At 40.4% G+C, this 20516-nt stretch overlaps 1 protein-coding gene across 4 annotated transcripts in view; it reads right to left on the bottom strand.

The window, feature by feature from the left end:
* TMEM164 (transmembrane protein 164) overlaps nucleotides 1-20516 on the bottom strand; it is a 90869-nt gene that overhangs the window by 43074 nt on the left and 27279 nt on the right. The gene's annotated exons all lie outside the window — the stretch shown is intronic.

Here is a 20516-nt window from a genome sequence, read left to right as displayed (position 1 = left end):
AAGTTAGTTATCTAAAGCACGAACATGTCTAAAAGTGACCACTGTCTTTCCAAAGCACTGATATGAACTGCAGCAGTAAATGGATATACATTTCCTGAGACCAAGGATAATGCAATGATAATGGAACAGCGGGCAAGGTGGGTAAAAATTGATGATTTTTAAGAGCAAAAAAAATAAATCGGATTTTTTAGTTTGTTTGTTTTTTTAAGAAAATCAAATTAATTTAATTTTAAATTAAATTTTAAATTGACAACCTATGTTAAGACCTAGCCTTCTTATAATATATTAATATGATTTAACTTAAATAAAAATGTGACATTAAGTAGAATGTATTTTTCTGCCAAGTTTTAAAGAAAGTCAAATTACTCAACTGGTGGAAGTTGTAGTAAGATGAGGCCCTGAAACATAAACCCTTGGTATCAGAGGCCTGAACCAAAGGAATGGTCAAGACTTTAACATAAAGCAAAGTTAAGCTGTGAGCCAGAGGCAGACCCTGCTCCCAAAAGTTGGTAAGAAGGCAGCTGCTAATTGGATGTATACACATATCTAAAGGGTATCAAGCACTAATAGGATAAACATGGACCAGGATGGCACCAGAACTGTCCGGTACAAACACATTCCACAGAAATAATGAGGAACAGGCTAACCCATCCTAAAAGACAGGGTCAGAAGGATAATATGATGGATAGACTTGTTTGTTCGAACCAAGATGTAGTAGGAGAGAGGCAGCACCCCAACACTCAGAGAGGTTGTACCTCGATATGTCAGGAGTGATATGTAACTTGTTTGTACCCATGTATAAGAATGCATCCCTGAGTGGATGTCTTTGTCTGGCCTAGGGGGCAGTGGAGAATCCTGCCACTGGCTGAGCTGGTCCATTGTCAGGGAGCACATATGTACTAGCAGAACTGTAGACATCTGATCCAGGGAGCTAGAGACTGTTTCATTTGGCAATAAACCTGGCCGGGTGCCTTTGTACCTTATCGGAATCTGTGGTCATTGGGTGGTTTGCTCGAGATCTGCTGTGCCAGCTATCTGCACAGAGCTGGGACAGCACACAGGGAGAACACACACATGCATACAGCTTATCAACATTGAACAGAGCAGAGCACCATACCAGTGACATCTGACAACAGAAGTCACTGACACGTCACCTAGGCCCGGAGTCTCTTAACCAGCTTTTGACAGAAGTAGCCTATTCTGCAGGTGTAGTAACAATATTTTCATCTCGGTTTATTCTGTCAATTAATTCAGTTCAGTCAATTAATAAAACGACTGGGAGTTGAAAAAAGCAGGAAAGCTTGTTTTCTCTGTTCCAATCTATGAATAAAAACTAGGTATGAGAGGATGACATCTACTAGTTCTAAAGTCATCATCCCCTGGTGCTGGAATTCAAATCCAGTTGATCAAATATTTTGCATCAGCAAATCTTAACCAGGATACAAAGTGATTATACCACTAGTGGAAAGAAGAATCACATTTTATCGCCTATTGCCTTCTGGTGCAACACACACAATCACCAAACTAGCCAAGAAAGATCTAAATATAATTTGGACTGAAAAACAATTCAGCTTCATTACTTTGCCCTCATGAATAGAGAGCATCAGTGGAAAATATCTTATATTTGGTTAAAAGGAGGATCCAATGAATTATTCCGTTGCCAGGCCAGTACTCCAAATATAAGATTACTCTATGCAAGAACTCTTTCTCCAAAGTGAAATATCAGGTATATCCAGCAAACATACCTCTCTCCAGTGCTGCAGGACATGCCTGGTATATGCACCTGGCAGATGTTCAATTTAATTACTACCAGATCATGTCCAAGCTACAGCAACAGTGGGAAGGTTAAATAACACAATATTGTGAACTGTGGCATTAGAGTCTGAAAGTGAACCTTTAACCAGACAGCTATTGGTACAGTGAATATTTGGATTCCAATGCAGGTTTTTAACAGGGTAACATACACTGGATTATTCACTCAGCCAAGTTATTTGCTTCATTCATTCAATCAAGTGAAATAGCCTCAGTTACTGTTTGAAGCATTAAAAATCTCATCCTAGTCAGCAGACAAAATGTTTGTGGTTTCAAAGTACAAAAAAGGTATCAATTAAATTTAACTGAAAGGGCCTCAAGACATTTACTTACCAAGAGACCTCAAAACCAAATCAGAATTTCTTGCATTCAAAAAGCAAATCATTTCACTCCATTAGTTTAATGAGCAAGTTAATCCAACGGCTGCATAAGAACAATAACTGATGCTTTGCGTGCAGAGGCAAAAAAAGGAGCATACTTCTTAGATATATTCCCGCATATCAGTTGCATAGCATATAGCCCCTGTAGGACACTCTCTCACACACACACGCACCCATCAGGGTTAGGCAGATTCTGCTTTGAATTAAGCTTTTCAAAATGGGTTTTTAGTGGCCGCATTAACCTATTGTCTGTACTGCAAAGATACTCATGTTGCACAAGGGAAATATTAAAATACTAAACTAGCTCCGTGGCCTTTTATCGTATTTTACCCCAGCAATCTTGACATGTTATACCAAGTGACACAGACAGAAGAGAGTTCTTGAGCAGAGCAGTCAGACACATTTTAAAACTATCCCAAGACACACAAAAAAAAAAAACCCAAAACCTTAAAGAGCCAGTGCTCGGGGTGGGGGAGGGGCAGTGTGGAGAGCTGCCGTGCCTCCGCCTAGGAGCAGCTAGGACGTGTCACTGCTTCTGGGGAGCCACGCAGAGTCACGTAGGGCGCCTGCCAGCCCCGCACCAATCGGGCTATAAACCAGACTTTCAATGAAGATCAGAAATGCCGGTTTATAGAGCTTTCTGGATGGTAAAGTGCCGGATAACACAGCTTTTACTGTAGTAGCTAAAAGCCATGCTGTTGCACAAGTGTGGTAACTTGGTCAATCATTCTGAACAGGTGTAATTCATAAAGTCAGAATAGCTGAGAACTTAAAAACTGGACAGTAACACATCTCGAATGTGATGACTGAACCTGGTGATACTCTAAACAAAAAGAGCTCTCAACCATGCTTGCGGCTATTTCCATTGCTTCACACTGACTCAGACATTCTAGGTTTCAAAGCAACACTGACAGAGTGACAATCCTGGCATATTATACCTGGGATCGGCTGAGGCTAGAACTCTGGGGTTTCAGCACCAAAAGCAAAAAGACCTCTATCACTTGAGCTAAAGGAGCACTCACTCAGCAGACAGCAGTTGTAGGTCTTTTATCCTGTCTCTCTGTTGACCACACACACTAGGGAGCAACATTATACACATACAAAACCAGTGCATTACACAGAAACTTTGGGGTGTTTAAAGTCTGGATCCAAATCTGAATCTTGCACTTTGAATATGATTAGAGAAGAGCTCAAAACCAAAAGGATGGTGGGTCCCCTGGACCTAAAGGCTTTGGGGGGAAGGCTTGATTTTTTCATACTGCAATAGGAGCCTTTTTTTAATGTAACATTTAAGCCTCTATGTAACAAACTTTCCTCTTTTTAAACAAAGAAATTCATTTAATTTAAGTGGGCTCTATCATGCATTGTTTTCAAAGAATATCTAGGCACTATAACAGCTTTGTTGGCATTCTCAGCCAGGAATGAGACTTTGGTAGTTCAGCAAAGGCCACAAAATGAATTGGCAATAGAAACTACTAGACTATATTACCTGCACCCTAGCAGTGGGACTTTGATGAGGCAGTGGAGAAGAGGAGCTTGCTGTGACCACTCCACAAATGGTGTGTTATATGCATCTGTACAGTATCTAGACCTGCCCTGGGACTTTTCCCCAGCATTGAAATAAATACACAGTTAAGGTTCTTCCATTTAGTTCAAACTTGTTAGAATACAAAAATAAACTATTAAATTATGCAGCAGCCATTTTCTAACATATCTCTCGAGCATATTAAAAATCAATACGGTGGAAAATGGCAAAGGCACTAGGTTAGAGCCTGAGCACCTGCCAAGGAGTTGGATTTGTAGTAGGGGGATTGGAGGATGGATTTAATCTCAATCCCTCTTGAGCAGCTAACCACTTTGCACCTTGTAAGAATGTGCCCCTTTCAAAACCAAGAAAATGCCTCAGAGAAATAAAAGGCTCTAGTCTGAAAATCTGCCAACTTGAAAAAATATTCAGAGTTTGCCAAGCCAACGTGTTACCTCAGCACCCAGTTAGTGCCTTCCCCTTCTGCAGGTGAGAAAGACAGACACCGCCACTATCACCACCACAAAGAACTGAGAGCAAATCTGACCTACATCAGGCAAATCTTCAAAAAGCTCCAGCGCCAGAGAGACAGAGTGGGGGCAGCCACTGAAATAAGGTAGTTCTATCCCATACATACTATCAATGTGCCAGAATCACACAGGGATGATGCAAGGATCAGTTATGCAAGGTATAATGCAAAGATAGCCAAAGGACATACTTGAATATTCTATGCATGATCCTTATAGCCTAATAATGAATGGATGGATGATCCTTACATTTTTACCAGTGTGGGTATTTTTTCCTTCACTTGCTAAGTTTCCAGCTAATCAAACTACTAGTATTAGATTACACACTGTGTTTGGTATGCAGATAACAGTTATTGCCAATATTATAGGATGTATGTTTTGTTTATTCTCACACTAACTCATATGAGTTTAAAAAGTGACATTTCTACAAAGGTATCAACTCACAGATGAAATGCTAATATGATCTTTTTAGTGCTGGGGGTTGGCAATATTGCTGACTTCAGTGAGAACTGAGGGTACTCATCACCTTTTAGGGAATGGTCTTTCTCCAGCCTTATAAGAAGCCTGTTAAATAAAAGACATTTAATTTACATGCAGGTCTCATCTAATGGGGATAATGAATTGATGTTTTGACCCATGGGACAACTTCCCAAATGACAGAAGCTAAGAATCCTCTAAAGAACATTTTGTCAAAAACTACTGGCCAAGGACAGATTCTCTGACTGATCGGATGGTACAACCTTGTGAGTTTATAGCACCCAAAAACAACAAAGAGTCTGGTGGCACCTTAAAGACTAACAGATTTATTTGGGCATAAGCTCTCGTGAGTAAAAACCTCACTTCTTCGGATAGCACCCAGCACACCTTGTTGCACTTCAAGACACTTCTACAAACTGGTGTGGCAGCCTGTCCGCGTCTGCAGTTTGAGCGCAAAAGGCTGCTTTACTGTGCAGAAACTTGCCAATGTCGACAAGCCCTTAATCTGGTCTGCCATGCATCCTTTTCCCAGATCCAAGGTCATTTAAATCACAGCAAAGGATCCTTCCATTTGAAGACAGATGCACCGTGTTCTACAGGAAGTGAACAAATAGGATCAAATTCAGTTTGGATTTACCCCACTGTAACAGAGATCAGTATCTGGCCCCTATTATTACACTCATTAATCAGCCCAAGAGGCGCATCTCCATTCCATGTCAATTCTCCTTCCCTCCCAAGCAAGGCAGGCAAAGGAGGCAACTTTGGTTTCACTATTCTCCATTAACACATGGCAGGAGGCACATTTCAGGGCTGCAATGATATTGTCAAAATGTCAACCATCCATTTGCCAGTACTGGAAGAGCAGCCTTTTTCAAAACATACTTTGGCTGTTTGTGTTTACCTGGGTAGGAGTGACTGGGTAGGGAGAGACGGATGTCACAAAATGTTGCATTTGTTATTTAAAGAATCCCCTGCCGGTTCCCTTCCTTTTTAAAAATCACAGCTATCTAGTTATTCAGCTCAAAGGAAATATTATGATTAATTAGGAACTGGAAGGCTGGATGGATGGATAGATGGAAAGATTATTTTTGTAAACTCTGAAAATTCAAGTGTTCAAGAAATGGGAAGAAGGAAAGAGAACCTAACGTACTCCTTGACAGGACAACAAACTTATTTAGATAAAAGCCAGTGACTTTGTCAACAGCTATTTAGATGTTGTATGTACAAGCTTTGTATAGGGAAACAGACAGTCAGAGGGTGGCCTTCAGCAGCAAACATATTCTTTGCTGTCAGATGAATCAGCTTTAACAGTGGTAAAAACCTGGACGCAGGCTATACAAGTCTCCAAACTAAGCTGGGGTGGGAGGCAAAGCCAGCACAGAAAGAAGAAAAAAATCCAGTGGAGGGTGGGAGGCCTGAGCAACACGGAGAAATGATTTTATTAAATGGCACAGAACTCTGTTAACAAAGTCGAGACACAAACCAAAAAAGGTCATCCAAAGCAAGAAAATGCAGCATTCAGTCTACCATCTAGCCTTACTCACCCCCCTTAAATACCACTCTCTTCTGAAATAGATACTCTCGGTTTGATTTGGTTTTGAAACCATGAATAACGGCAAAGGAACAGAAAACAGCTGGGTGAACAGATCATAAATTTACTCAGTGAATCTCTGTTCCCTCACCCTGTTTCATTAGTCACAGAGAGTCAAACATTCTCAGATTTGTTATTCAGAATTAATCAGAAAAAATTTCAGCAAATTCTTCTTGGTCTATAAAAAGTTTGTTAAGGATATTCAAATGTCATGCTGGTAGTCATAAGTCATGTGATGCTGCCTCTGTTTTCTGGCGGTTAATTACATACATCCTAAGAACATGAATTGCAAATTGCATATCAGAATGTAAAATTTTGATTTTGCATTCCCGGTTATACAATTGGAAATTTGCTTCCAGCAAATACTTAAATTTGAAATTTGCCCTTCATATTTGTTCACACCAGTAAAGTTTGATTGCTAGAATACTTGCCAAAAGCAAACGTAGTAAAAGTAAATTTGTTCATTGTTTTGAAATAATATATAATAGGAAAATGATTGCAGTATTCATCTACCTCTTCTGCTAACAGCCCAGCATTTTAGTATTTGCTCTGATTTCCTTGTCTTTCTGAGAGTCGAGTAGCCCCTTTACACCATTTTCTCACTGTCTGCTCTTTACAGCACTTTGTGCTTTGACTGTCAGGTCAAATTTAGCAAAACAGAAACGTTTCCATTATTTGTATCTCCAGTCCAAACAGAAACAGTTATTTAAATAAGTGTCTCCTGCAGTGTTTGCAAATAAAGCATTGCAGCAATGGGCCAGTAGCACAAGATCTTAAAAATGAAGTTGACTAAAGACTTTCAAACAATAATTGGGTGAGCATTACCTGTGTCAATGGAGTGGTATGCCCATTCGGTCCGTCCTGGAGTGGCTGAGAAAATTGGTGCAAAGCTTGTGCACAGCTCCTTGATCTGCTGTCGCTGCAAAAGTGAAACTGACTAATCTACTCTCATTAACCAGGCTGAGAGATGGAAAAGGTAAACAGAGCACTGAACAGTCAATTAAATGGGGGGGAAAATTGAAATCTAACATTTAATGTCATATTTAAGGTAGTAGGAAAACATTTTTAAACCTAACAGTGCCTCTTTAATGCATTTTGTTTCCACATTTTACAGGTATTTTTTGTTGGGGAGAAGGAGGCCAAGTAAACTGGCCTTTTTACTAAAGTGGCACTATTATAACCTCCACATACGGGGAATTTAGAGGAGAACTGCATGAGGCATTGCATTTGGAAACTTGTCTCCAACTTATTACCAGGCTATTACTTAAGTTTTCCAATTGTCTATTTTAGGAGTGTTGCTAGATTTAAAACTATGCTGCTGAATGTAGATAGCAAGAGGCTGGGGAATGTGCTGGAGCCTGGACTAAGACAACTCTGATCTAGCTGACTAAGCCTTCTATCTATGTTACAGGTCATGAAAAATTCTAGTGTGGGGCTGTACATTAATCACAGTTAAATCACGCGATTAACTCAAAAAAATTAACTGTGATTAAAAAAATTCATCGTGATTAATTGCACTATTAAACAATAGAAAACCAATTGAAATTTATTAAATATTTTGGATGTAAATTTTTATTTTTTTGTTACATAACTGCACTCAAACAAAACAATATAAAACTTTAGAGCCTACAAGTTCACTCAGTCCTCTTCTTCTTCAGCCAACTGCTAAAACAATTCTACATTTGTAAGTTCAACTTTCATTATAAAGCGATTACACTACAGTATTTGTATTAGGTGAATTGAAATATACTATTTCTTTTGTTTTTTACAGTGCAAATATTTGTAATTAAAAATAAATAAAGTACACTTTGTATTCTGTGTTGTAATTGAAATCAACATATTTGAAAATGTAAAAAACATCCAAAAATATTTAAATAAATGGTATTCTATTATCATTTAACAGTGCAATTAATCACACCATTAATCATGATTAATTTTTTTAATTGCTTGACAGCCCTACTCTGGTGACAATATTGGTGCAAGAGAATTTCTAAAAAGAGCAGCTCAAAAAGTTTCTCCATTGGCTTCCACTTAAATACAAGAGCCCAATATTTAAGACTTAGGCTACGTCCTCACTACGGGGGGAGGGAGGGGTTAGTACAAGCGTCGATTCGGGGATCGATTGTCGCATCCCAACGAGACACAATAATTCGATCCCCGAGAGATCGATTTCTACCCGCCGATTCAGGCGGGTAGTGAAGACGTAGCCTTAGAGTTCTTGGCTGGGTTTTCCTAGTTCCTCTGAGATTTGATGGATCTATATTTTTTCAGCTCCGATCTCTCTTCAACCTCATCCTGACTGTTCTCCATTTCAAAAATCCTCCAGCGACTCAAGGTTCTGAAGCTCCCTGTTGCTATTCTCCAAAGGGATGCAATACTTCTTCTGAAATATATATACACCAAAGAGTACAACGGTATTACTACATCTAAATTAAAGGTAATTTTTGCCAGTTGCCTTTTTTCAGACATTTAAGACCTGGATTCCATCTGTCTATTAATAATGCTATCACATCTATTAGAGAGTATTTATACTCTCTAATATATAGATGGGGGAAATCCAGTGATTTTTTTTTTTTTTTTTTTTTGGCATTATTTGGCTGAACTGCCAGTTATAAGTAGTTTCACATTTCGGCACTTAATTTAGTTTTCAGGATATTTTTCTTCCAAGAACCAAAAAAAGCTTCACAGCTCTCCTAAGACTAAGATTCTTATTATCTCCATTTTACAGGTGGTTAAATTCAGTGAGAGAGGTTAAGTGACATGGTGAAGTCACAGTGAGTGAATGGCAGAATAAGAGTACAACCCAGAAGTCCTGACTCTCACTCCTCTACTCTTAACTACAGTACTAGATTACACTCCCTTTCCTATCTATCAGCAGGCAGGCAGGCTTCAGATGTCAATCAAAACCTCACTTATGCACACTTTCCTTTCTCAACGGCTGAGGCTGAGAGGGTGGCTGTGATGGGTTTGGGCCCTTTGGGGTGTCACCTGATGTGCTGGGATGCCACTGAGTCAGCGTATTCTGCCAGCCTGGGTCCCCTTTACCTGGCCTTGCTGGGCTGGGCTCACAAGCCTCTTCCAGTGAAGCACACAGGCATGGCCACACCCAGCTGCACAAAGAGACAGAGATCCACTCTGGAAAGACTCAGGCTTAGGGGCTTACCCCAATAACCTTTAACCACGCCCTTTAAGAGGAACAAACCCACAGGTTTTATGAAATTCCCCCCGTCCCTCAATGTGGAGGGAGATATGCACAACTTCTTGCCCCCCGCCCCAAGTTAGAAATTACATAAATTGGGTTATATTATAAACAAGAAATAAGTTTAACTACAAAAGGAGACTTAGGTGAATATAAGAGATGACAGACAGAACAAAGCAGATTACTGACCAAAGAAAGCAAAATACGCAAGCTAAGCTCAATTTACTTAAGAAACAGATTACAAAATGTAAATTCTCACCATAAATGTTATTTTAGGCAGGTTGCAAAGTTTCTGTGGTTCAGGGTTCCAGTTGTATTCATTTTCACACTGGACCCCTGTCTCAGTCTGAACTCCTCCCTTGCTGTGGCTTTAGCAGTTTTTCTCCTTGGACAGACAGGCCATGGAGAGGAGTCGTCCCATTTGTCTTCCTCCCCACCCTTAAATAGGATTTACATAAGGCAGGAATCCTTTGTTTCCCAAACTTGAGCCCCCCCCCCCTTCCCTTCCAGTGGAAAGTTACAAGAAGTCCCAAGTAATGTTTAGTATCAGGTGACAAGACCACCTGACTCTGTAGTGTCACAGTATGGAAAGTCCACAGGAAGGCCAAGCCTTTTCACAGTCCATTGTCCTCGCTGATGGGTCATCAGCCCTATCTGGCTTTTCTATTGTTGTACCTGAAGTGTTAGCAGTGGGCGTCACCCAAAGTAGCATAGTTGAAATACAGACAGTCAATATTTCTAACTTCAGATACAGAAATGATACAGGCATACAAATTGGATAATCACATTCAGTAAATCATAACCTTTCTAATGATATCTTACAAGACCCATCTTGCATAAAGTAAATCTCAGTTATGTCATTCATATCAAGCATATTTTCATAAAGAATATGGAGTGAAACACCACAGTGATAACCAAAACAACATGCATAATACAAATAAAAGACACTGGGTGATCAAAAACAAACTAAAAAAAGAAAGGTAAAGAAAACAAGTAAAAAAAGTATACGAAAAGGCGAAAAAAGAACGGAAGACAGAGGTAATCCACACAGCTTTAGCTACATTCAGAATTCAACGTCTAACAATTGGCACACAGAGCATAGATAGGAATATTTATAGCACTGCAGCACAAGGTGCCTCTAGAAGAAGAGTTTGCTGAGCAAACTACAGGCAAGTTGTTACATTTCACACAGGTAAACTACAGAAAAGAAAGTTTAATGATCCTAAATGGGACAGCAGCCTGCATGTAAGCCATCTGTATGCACATGTACATGACCAGGTTATAAATCGAGATGATTATGAAGTATGTGATTTTAAACAGAGTGTTTTAATTGTTAAACACATCTGCTGAGACTTTGAGTTTAAAATTTTGTTTTGAATATTGTGAGTGCAGATGAAGGTATGAAAACCCAGGAGTCATAAGAGAACAAAAAGAATATAAAGCAAAGTGACTTGACTAATAATTTGCCTCTTTTGAGAGCCTCAAAGTGTTTTGTGATCACCCATCAATTCCCACAACATCTTGGTCAGATTAATATTGTTTCAACCATATTACAGATGGGCAAACTGAGGCAAGTATACTATAAAGGAGCTTAGGCCAAGATCACATAGCAAGAAAAACATCAAAGTAAAAATTTCCCAATGAGGATAAAATTTACTAAAATTATGGTATATTTACTTACACACAAGATATTACCTCTCTCAACTTGTAATGGACCAACTTCTACTGGTGAGAGGGACAAGCTTTCAAGCTTCAACGCATACAAGTTTAAATCTATCAGGCTTTTCACGCTTATTAATATGCCATTAATGTGACAGATATACCATGTAACAGAATCATACAAGATATAATTATATTTCAATTAGCCCAAATGAGCCATATCTAAGTACCCTCTGGAACAGAATAAAGAACAGTCAGTTCAACAGGCCTTTGGAGGAGTTTTTTGGCTTGTTTGCTTTAATAGCCATCTGCCATTGCCTTCTCATATTAGAAATGTCGGTCTGATGCTTACACACCTTTAAGGACACTCGCTAGTTTGCAAATATCATAGGACACCAGTCACTTTACGAAAACAGCAACTGGGTAGCGACCAAATTTTGAGGAGGGGCCACTGATTTTGGTTGCCCAACTTGACACATCATGGGACTGATTTTCAGAGACAGCTGACACTCAGAACTTCAACTGATGTCAATGATGCTGATGCCTTGGAACAAGGAGGCACTAAATAAACTAAAGGAATTTGCTTTTTAAGCTATGTCAGTGTGATGGGGTGTCCACTCCACACAGGACTGGAAGGGGTTAAAGTGGCCAGGTAGGCCAATTTTCTCCACAGGCTGCACCTGGAGGAAGAGCCAGGGAGCAGGGATTGATTGCAAGCAGGCTAAGCTGGGAAGGAAGCAGCAGGGCCTATAAAGCCAGGAAGCTGGCAACAGACAGGGGCTGTTGCTGGGAAAGGGCAGTCACTCCCTGGGAAGAGGGAGGAGTGATGGAAGCTTCAGGGCATAGATGCTGGAACTAGGGGTGCTGCCTCAACCCCTGGCTTGAAGTGGTCTTCATTATATAGAGTTTACAGTTTGGTTCAATGGCTCTCAGGACCCCCACTATACAAATTGTTCCAGCACCCCTGCTGCAGGGATGTGTATGCTACAGCCACTCCCTGGGAAGAGGGAGGAAGGTTTGGAACTGGTATACCCAAAGTAAGGAGGGGAATCAGGAGTTGTAGGAAGCAGTCCAGGGAAGGAACAGTTAGGGCTGGAAGAGGAAAGCCCAGAACTGCTGGGTTGAGGGTCCCTGAACTGGAACCTGGAGTAGAAGGCAGGGCCGGGTTCCCCTACCAGCCACTGAAGGAGTGGCCCCTGAGACAGTGAATGGGAAGACTGCTGAAGGAAGGACTTTAATATACTGTGTGCAGATGTGGTCTCCCCATCTCAAAAAAGATATATTGGAACTGGAAAAGTTTTGGAAAAGGGCAACAAAAATTATCAGGGGTATGGAACAGCTTCCATATGAGGAGAGATTAATAAGACTGGGACTTTCCAGCTTGGAAAAGAGACGACTAAGGGGGGATATGATAGAGGTCTATAAAATCATGACTGGTGTGGAGAAAATAAATAAGGAAATGTTATTTATTCCTTCTCATAACACAAGAACTAGGGGTCACCAAATGAAATTAATAAGCAGCGGGTTTAAAACAAACAAAAGGAAGTATTTTTTCATACAATGCACAGTCAACCTGTGGAACTCCTTGTCAGAGGATGTCATGAAGGCCAAGACTATAACACAGTTCAAAAAAGAACTAGATAAGTTCATGGAGGATAGGTCCATCAATGACTGTTAGCCAGGATGGGCAGGGATAGTGTCCCTAGCCTCTGTTTGCCAGAAGATGGGGATGGATCACTTGATGATTACCTATTCTGTTCATGATTCTGTTCAAATATAGTCTAACCACAGAGGAATGGTTCATAAAAAAATATGGGCGGTTGTTATGGAACACTTAATACACCACTTACAAACCCAGCAAAACAGACAGGGAGCAAACAGATATTTGGTTACCTTTTACTCAAATACTCACAGTACATTCACTGGGGGGGAAAAATGAACATCTGTCCAATTTTTTTTAATATTAATATTTGAAAGACATCTGGTCTGTTAAATGTGTAATCAGAGATTCCACTCAATTTAATAAACGCACTAGAAATGCCATCACATGTGTTGTAATGATGCTCACTCGGTAGTATAGCAGCACCCTGTTAAATAGAGAGGTCTGATCACTATATTCCTGTACCATGTCTTTTTAAGCAAAAACTGATTTATGATTATCATTTTGTTTCTGATATTTACATGGCAAGGAGTTCCTGTTATTGCTTCCTAAATAAATGTTGTAAAAAAATGTGCTTTACTAACTCCAGTATGCAGATTAGATTCAGTGTCTAGATAGGTACAAACCCTGTCAACATTTCTATTTTAGGGACCTTATGTCTATCGGGTCAGCACAGAACAGCCACATTATGTAACCTGGCTGTTCGGCTCCCTTTCAGAAGGCTCTTCTAGAAGTCCATAACATTGGCGTGGCAGGAAATACTGCAAAATGTTTAGAAAGGAAGAGCCATTACAACTTCACTACCTATCAGTGGCAACACAGTTAGCAGCTCATTATCAGAAGCAGATATCTTGTGACAGGTGTCAGGTAAATTCAGGGAGTAACGAACTATTTCACAGGAGAAATTAACCATGCATCACATAGGCTCCAGGGCTGGAGCACCCATGGAAAAAAATTAGTGGGTGCTGAGCACCCACCAGCAGCTCCCCGTGGCCCCGCCTCCCTACTCCAGCTCACCTCCGCCTCCTCCGCGAGCGTGCCACCACGTCCTGCTTCTCCTCCCTCCCAGCACTTGCGCTTCGAAACATATGATTCGCGGGGAAAGGGGGAACGCGGCGCACTGGGGGAAGAGGCGGGGCCGGGTTTTGGGGAAGTGATCCAATAGGGGCAGGGAGGGGGCGGAGTTAGCGCGGGGACTTTGGGGGTGGGGTTGGAATGGGGGCGGGGCCAGAGGCGGGGATGGGGTGAAGTCGGGGCAGGGCCAGGAACGGGGAAAGGGGTGGTGGGGTGCGGGCACCCACCGGCACCGGAGAAAGTTGGCGCCTATGGTGCATCAAAGTTTTCATGGTTCCACACCCAATGTCACTGGCACAGCATTACACAAAACTAAACAGTAAAGAGTAGTTCCTGTTAATCTGAAATGTATCCCTAAAAATATGAAAATAACTATTCATTGTGGGTAAGGGCTGAGATTACTCAATTTGAACAGCTGTTCCCGTTATGTTCCTGGTCTCTAAAATCATACCAAGAGATATGCAATAATGTAAACATAAAAATCCCGTATTTTCAATATTTATAAGTCAAACTTTTTATTATGAAATCTGGAAATGAGGCAGCTCTATCTAGACCTTAAACCACATTTGATGAGTTGACCCAGGAGGTAAGATGGAACAAAAGATTTAATTTCTAAGATGTACACAGTTTTGATTGAAAAAAAGATGTTGACAAGAAACCAACCCAAATGAAAAGATGGGAGAGGGATTTAGACAAAAAGTGACTTATATGAATAAGTCTTTATATGGGAAAGGAAATCTACATCTTCAGTTTGCGTAGCTCAAAGAAGCCATTTATACAAGTTATTTGACTCCAGTTAAGATCCATATGTTTGCTACTAAGGAAGTGAGCTGATGGAAGGGTTCCAGGAAAACGGACATATACTTGCACATGTGGTAGTTGTGTCCAGAAATTAGATGGTTTATGAAAGAAATTAAAGAGATTAGGAAGCCAGCATTTTATCATAAGATTGAAGATCCCCAGACTTGCTTACTAATGCTCCTGTAAAGGATCTAAATTTTAAAAACAACACATTAATTTCTGTTATTGTTAGCAGCCAGACTTCGTATTGCACATAACTGGAAATATGTGACACCCCCCCCTTATGGAATTGTGGTATAGTAAAATATGAACTGTCCTCATAATGAAAAGCTTTCACACCAAGTACACAAGAAAAGTACCAAAAAGAGGATATAATGTACTCAGAGGAGGAGAGGTCCCCAGCCAGCAAGCCAGAATCTTTAAACCTGATCCTGAATAAGTAATGTATGATGTAGCATGTTACAGTTTTGCCTTAATAAAACATTTCAACAAAAAAGTAGCTCTTGTGGTACATAAATGTGGACTCTGCAAGAGTGAGGTTGGAAAGTGTGACATAATTCATCAAGCTTGTACTTGGCGATAGGGAGAGCCCTGCGTGGATATAAAATTTATATCAGCATCCGATCCGTGATTTGCAAAAATGGTCTGTGGATATTCACATTCACAGATACAAAGTGGAAATCCACAGAGTCGCAGGCTCTAGGGATAGGGAGAGCTGTGGCAAGGCTGACAACGTCTATCCTCTAATTGTGCAGGAAAACCTAAGGTGTTGAGAATAAAAACATGCTTTTGGGGACATTCCAGTGTCATCTTCTCTTGTACTGGCTTTTACTAAAGTAACCTGTCTTACCACCTCTCCCCCATCTAGCCCTAAGGGAGAGACTCATTTCCTTGATCATTCCTGTAATGACATTAATCATAAAGATCTAAAAGTCTCCTCCTGTGTCAGGGCAGCATGTAGCTCTGGCACCTCAGGAACAGTCCAGGGAAGGAATTGTCATTTAAGAGTCACATTACATTCCCTTGCTTCAAGGTGAAAATCTGCACAAGCTCTCCGTCACTAGTAGGTTACTTCTTCCCCAGTATTAGGTAAGCTTTGCTGACTAATGTTTTGGGGAAGGTGGGACTAAAACTGCCCACTTCTCCTCTCCAAATACATGTGTACAGCAGCAGGGGCAAATGGTCCTGCGAGCCTCCTCTCCTTCCCCCAAACCTGCACACAGAGCAGCAGTCCATGTAAGCCATGCAGGGAAATAGGGGAAGGCATCTGATACCTCCATACGCCGCTGCAGTCACATAAGGTAAATTACAATCTTGGTGGAATGGTATGAAATGAAAATGTTGAGGATTGTTGCTTTTTTTTTTTTTAACCCATGTTACGAGTGGAAGGATTATTTTATTTTATTATAAAATATAATATAATAAATGAGAGAGAGAGAGAGAGAGATTGACTTGATAATGCATGTTCTACACACACCATGATAGCAGAAAGAGAATCATTCTAGAGGCAGGTTTCAGAGTCGCAGCCCTCAATGTGTGAGCCATTACACACATTGAATCTATTTCCCCATGTTAAGTATCCTCACATCTTCTTGTCAAACTGTCTTAAACGGGCTATTTTGATTATCACTACAAACTTTTTTTTCCTCCTGCTGACAATAGCTCATCTTAATTAATTAGCCTCTTAGAGTTGGTAGGGGAACTCCCACCTTTTCATGTTCTCTGTATGTATATATATCTCCTCACTATATGTTCCATTCTATGCATCCGATGAAGTGGACTGTAGCCCACTAAAGCTTATGCTCAAATAAAATGGTTAGTCTCTAAGGTGCCACAAGTACTCCCATTCTAGGGGCAGTTCATTCAAATTTTAACCCCAAATTGATGCCCCCTTATCCTCAATTAAATCCCCCCTTAAAACCAACCTCAGCTACAATGCCTGCAAGTCACTCTCATCTGGCACTGGTTAGCGATCTCCACTAGACACGTGACTATTTTTCCATTAAATAGTTTGTTTTGCTACCTCCTCTTTCCATGTCTCCCAACCGTGTCTTCTTGGCTACCTGTCCATATGACACCCAGCCCAACGGGACCCTGATCTTTTATTGAGGTTACAATACAATATAATACAGTACAATAGCTTGATCCTGCTCCAAACAAAGAGTCATTCTCAAAACTCGTCATGTTTGTTGGGTGCATAATCAGACCTAAAAAGAAGCCTTGCCTGAAACAAGGAAAACTGGACCCTCTCGACACATCATTGAATCGTTCCAGGTTTTGACAGTTACTGAATAAATCAGCTATAGAATTTATTTTATGAGTAAGACACAGAAAGGAACTCTTTGGCCATTTAGTCCATTCCCCTCAAGTAATAGAAATCTCACTTCAAATCCAACTCAAACCTGCTCGTACACTCATTTTCCACAAGATTTATCCACACCTGAAGGACTCTCAGTCATGGGCATTCTGGGAGGTGGGAGATTTTTGCAGAGAATATCCCATAACCTAGAGCGAGAGTCAACAAGAATAGTCCATGGAGTACTTTTATCAACATGACACTTCTGTTTAATAAAACTGACTTATAACCACACTAGGGGAAAAGTAATTTAAAAACTTAGCTTGGTTTGGAAGGATTTTATAGTTAGGTATTACATTCATTCAATAATTAAAGTGATCATTAATTTTTCTTAGTATTTAATCTCCAATGCCAATTCTAATTTAGTCAACAAAGGAATAGTTTAAATAAAGATCAAACAGAAAACTCAAAAAAGATGACATGAAGATCATCAAAAATTTAAGTCTGCACTCAAACAACAGAAACACTTGTATTTTCCAATGAAGTTTTAATTAAAACACACACCAAATGCTTAGGTTTTTTTAAAAAACATTATTTCAGTATGACCCATAAAAATATAAGTTACTGAGGCCTCTATTCCATTTTTACAGCAGTTAACATTCTATTATCACTGACAAATGTATAAACAGAGAAATGCTTTTTAACTTCAGCTTCACTAGAAACACAGGTTTGTCAAATGTAGAACAAAAATTGATAAGACTATTTTCACGCTTCTAGAACTGCACTAATAAACCAAACCATTTAAGTAACTAGTATGTCCTTTTAACTCTGATATAATTAAAAGGAGGAGGGAATGGGGTACAGTCCTACTCATATATCCCCTGCACGAGCCACAAAGGAGGGAAAGGAATCCCCATTCTCCTAACTGCTAGAAGAGAGAAAGCCCAGGTTAAAATTCATGCTCAGATTCAGCAATGTCGCCTTTACCTTTCAAATTGGGTTTTTTTTAGTTCATATTTTGAGACAAACAAATTTAATGGCTAACCAGCTTGACACCCAGACAGGTAGCAATTTAGAGATTATAACGCTTGTATTATTTAACCGACTAGATCAGCCAGTTTAAAAGAATACAGGTTGTATTTTGACAGTCATCAGTTTGACAGTACTGTAGGTTGCTTACATTAACGTTCAGCAAAAATAGGCCTATGGACCACTTTGGGGGAGAGGAAATGGAAGGAGGAACAATGACATCAGAGAGAGAAAAACTGTACTTCCTCATATTCCAGCCACTAGTAGCCCTTTCACTCTGTAATGACATCAGCATCACTGCTCCTTTACTTTGCTTCTCACAGGTTGCCTTCCTACAACACTCTTTGCCAGTACATGAGTCCCCCACTCTCTCTTTGTTTAGACCCCTCTTGCAAACATTTCTTCTGCAAGATCCACTAACTCCTATCGATATCATCCAACCCTCTCCCCAATTTAGGGGTTTCCCAATGCTTTCTTGTCAGGTTTTGTTTCAGGATGCAAGCTCTCTGGAGCAAGAGATGCTGTCTTTATTCATGCCATAAAAAGTGCAAGCACACTGCTGTACTGAAACAAATGCTTAATGGAGTTGAAGTTAACATACGTATATGGTATCAATAAAAGACGTAGTTCTCCAGTGCTAGATCAATCATTGACTAGATAAACATTAATAATGCAAGAGATTATGGAGGAGTAACTATCCACTGAAAAAGTGCTGGAAGACTTTCTCCAATAGTTTAAAAAGCAACTTGTTCACCTCTTTGCTCAAAATAAAATAAAGATTACCCAACCCATACCAAGCTACTCTACCTCCTTCTGGAGCGTGAGCTGCAAGGATAGCAAATTGATCCACAGGCACAAGAGTGCATTTCTCCACTAAACTTAACCTCCAAGCTACATTTGGGGAAACACTTGCACGTGTTCAACTCTTCTATTTTTCTTCTCTGCAAAACCAGCATGCATTTTAGTCACTCTAAATGAGTCAAACCAGAGCTACATTAAGCATTATTTTGTTTTTTTAATGCCACTTGCACATCCCATTACATCATTAACTAATACTCATAGTACCCATTTGGGGGTGTGGTAGATCCATCATGTTGCATGTGGTTGATTAATTGTATGTGAGCTGTCTCATACGAGAGTAAGGTTTACTTGATCATGAATAAGGCTACGATTCTGTCACAGAGGTCACAGATTCCGTGACTTTTTGGGACCTCTGTGACTTCTGGGGCAGGGCTGGAGCAGCTGCCAGCCCCAGGGCCGTCGGAACAGTTGACCAGTGCCCAGCCCCGGGGCCACAGCGGCTGGATTGGGTCAGCTCCCTGGGGCTGGAGCAGCAGCAAGCCAAGGATGCATTCTGTTTGTCCTCCCCAGGATATTTTTAGTAAAAGTCAGGGACAGGTCGCAGGCTTCTGTGAATTTTTGTTTATTGCTTGTGACCTCTCCGTGACTTTTACTAAAAATACCCATGACAAGCGCTTTAGCCCTACTCATGGACTAAACTGCATCATCTGCAAACAATGGTGGCTAATGCACACCCCATTCGTGAAACATATCACCTATTAATTTACTACAGCTAAAATCAATCAGGTTATTCTCTCCTGTGACTAATGGACTATTTGAATTAGGGTCAATCTCAGTATAACCTCAAAAAAGTCTCTAGTGAGAAAGTACGCACTGTGAGAGAACAGAACTGGCCACAGTTTGAGAATGTTTGGATGCAGTATGTGTGTTTAGGCCTTATGTCTAGTATCCAACAGAACATAAAGACAAGGCCAAGATTTACAAAAGTGTGTGTTTAAAATTAGGAGCCTAAAGATAATTTTTTCAAAAGTGCTTACATGAATTCATAACCTAGGTCTCACTGAAAGTCAGTGGGTCCTAGGCACTTTTGAAAATGTTACCCTAAATCCCCAGTTAGGCATTTACAGAAGTGCCTTATGTTCCCCCCAAAAAAAAATAAAAAATAAAAATAAATAGTGTTCAGCAGTCATTTAATTTCTGACAACAAACACACCACTTATATATGAACTCAGGCACTTTTGAAAATTACCTGAAGTCCCATTGACTTTCAATAAATTGGAATACGAAAATTATTCAGAGAGGTTGGTGTTTTCCTCCTGAAGTAACACAGTTCTGGCTTTTCTGAAATCTCTGTTTCTAAACATCATTCAAACAAGATATTTAAACTATGACACAGCCAAGAATGAAGATACTTTAGTGACTATCTTGCACTTAGAGAAGGGAGGCAAAACTATTGCAGTTGGCAGAAAACTGTCCAGGTCCTATTAATGTTAATGGGAGCTACAGGCATCAATGGCAATATCCATGAGCATGGATTTTTAAGAGTTGAACTAATACAGGGGTCGGCAACCCATGGCACGCGAGCCGATTTTGAGTGGCACACTGCCTGCCCGGTGAGAGGAGGAGGAGGGGCGGAGGGGCCGTAAAGCGCCACGCTGGGGAAAGAAGCGGGGGAGGAGGGAAGC

This window comes from Trachemys scripta, chromosome 9, assembly GCF_013100865.1.
Source record: "Trachemys scripta elegans isolate TJP31775 chromosome 9, CAS_Tse_1.0, whole genome shotgun sequence".
Classification (NCBI taxonomy): domain Eukaryota; kingdom Metazoa; phylum Chordata; order Testudines; family Emydidae; genus Trachemys; species Trachemys scripta.
This window is presented reverse-complemented; position numbering and strand designations above follow the sequence as displayed.